This window comes from Lepisosteus platostomus, chromosome 22, assembly GCF_059453375.1.
Source record: "Lepisosteus platostomus isolate fLepPlt1 chromosome 22, fLepPlt1.hap1, whole genome shotgun sequence".
Classification (NCBI taxonomy): domain Eukaryota; kingdom Metazoa; phylum Chordata; class Actinopteri; order Semionotiformes; family Lepisosteidae; genus Lepisosteus; species Lepisosteus platostomus.
Genome location: NC_142632.1, coordinates 12,174,439 through 12,176,567, shown reverse-complemented (window position 1 = coordinate 12,176,567; position 2,129 = coordinate 12,174,439).

Below are 2,129 nucleotides of genomic sequence, written 5' to 3'. Positions count from 1 at the left end.
CTAAGACTTGTGTGTATGAAATCCGGACAACACATCAGCATACTAAAACCTCTAGGCTTTTGAGTTTGAGATGAGTAATTGGTAAAGAAAATACAAGCAGGATATGGTAGAACAAGATCAACCTCATTTTTTCCTCAAGAAAAATCTTCCTACGCTTACGTTTTCATTACAGCTGCTAAGAACATTTATCAGACCGACTCTAAACTACACAGCTGATAATGCAGTCATTTTTGGTCCTCCTATCCTATTAAATCAAACAATTGGGTGGCTTTTATCACTCTGTAGTTAAATACAGCCAGCATGCCTCTCCAGTGATGACCTGTAAGCTAGACATGTGGATCCCACAACACTGGCTGATGGGAAAAAAAAATCTACCGTCTGTTTGCTCTTCATTTATAATCATCATTATAATTACACATTACATACATCATTACTCAATGCTATATCACATGGACGTTTTGGCATCGAGGGAGTTCAGAATCATTCTGTACTATACCCTCCTGCAAATGCCTCAAAGTTCAAATGAATTTTTGATATTCCACTAGTATTTTTTGCTGTTGGAATTCAAATGGAAATTTCTTAGACTGAAGATGCTACAACGGGTACCAATTTTAACTTTTTATTGCTTACTAAAACGCACTCTCTGAATTAGCAGAAGTAAATTGATGTGGAGTCCATTTAGAAATGATCTTTGCAACACTTTTTTTTTTCATTTTTGCAATGTTTTTTAGTGCCACGCGATGCAAGGTATGTAATATATGTCCCCATTTGCTGAAAGTAACTAAAATGACTTGTACTATGCATGCAGCATCAGAAAGCTGGTGATTTCTGGTAATGGGCATTGCAGCCAGGAGCTTATCCCAGCTGCATAGTGTGCAGGACAGGAGAGAGCTGCCATCAGGATACCAGTCAATCACAGGACACGTGTGCATACACACACAGGGAAAATTTAGAGATGAAACCTAGCCAGCATGTCTTTAGACAGTGGGAGCAAACCAGAATACATGATAAACTCTCAGGCAAAATTTAAAGATAAACTCCACGCAGAATGAAAACATTGTAAGGCAGACGTGCTTACTGCCACAGTGTGTAATTATTTTAAAACTAAACATTTCCAAAGGTATGTTGTATGGGGTGCAGTCAACCTGCATGTCTTCCAATATTAAACCACAGACTGAAGGTTAATAGAAACAAAACCTTCAAACTCAGTTGCTGTGCTTATTCTTGCTTGGCAAGCTAAACAGGGTGATGGCTGTACAGAAAGTGAAATCCGGCAAAAGAATCAGTCTGTCATGTGTTCTGCCGATGAAACTGACCGAAGCACCATTTATACCAATGATGCATTACATTTATGGATCAAATTCTGTAAAGCAGTTATCAAGCTTCAGGGCATCGTTATTCTGTGAACCCATTAAATTAAATGTGTACTATTAGTCTTTGTAGTTCACTGGCTGTTAAACGGCCGAGATAATTCCAAGGACAGCAAAGAACTTTCTTTCAAACATAAAAAATATATATAACCCGCTGTAAGGAGTCAGTAATTCTGACAAAGGGAGAATCCAAAGACCAACAGAAAGGAGATGACATGAACAGAGAACATAAGTCCTTGCTGACATGCGTGCAGAAAGATATGCATTTTATTCTTTATGCTTGGAAACAGCTTGCTCAGTTTAATACAGATCCCTCCACTTAATTCAACGAGTCCAACCAAACGCCTTCTCTACAGCACAACGCTGTGGTCATGAGTGGTACTGTAAGAGGAATTATTCGCCAGTAAATTCGTTTTGAAATACAAAAAAAAAAACCATGTAGGTACACTAACTCTTGCGTCAGTCTTTTGAGTATAAAAATAAGAGCAATCATTCAGAAACCAACACAAAAAAACATAGGATGATGGTATGTGCAAATAACTTCTCAAAACATCCCTGAACCCAGATACAGTATTCTGCATCCTCACCCAGGCAAACCAGATTTCAAATTTACACAAGAGAGCAGTTTTTCTCTGGAGTACTGTGTAGTTGTAGTGAATAAATCTTGGCTTTGGTTCTCATTCAGATATCACCACCCAGCAGTAGAGGTAACATTCTTGTCACTTTCACACCAGAATACCTCAGGCCTCAGTCTCACCC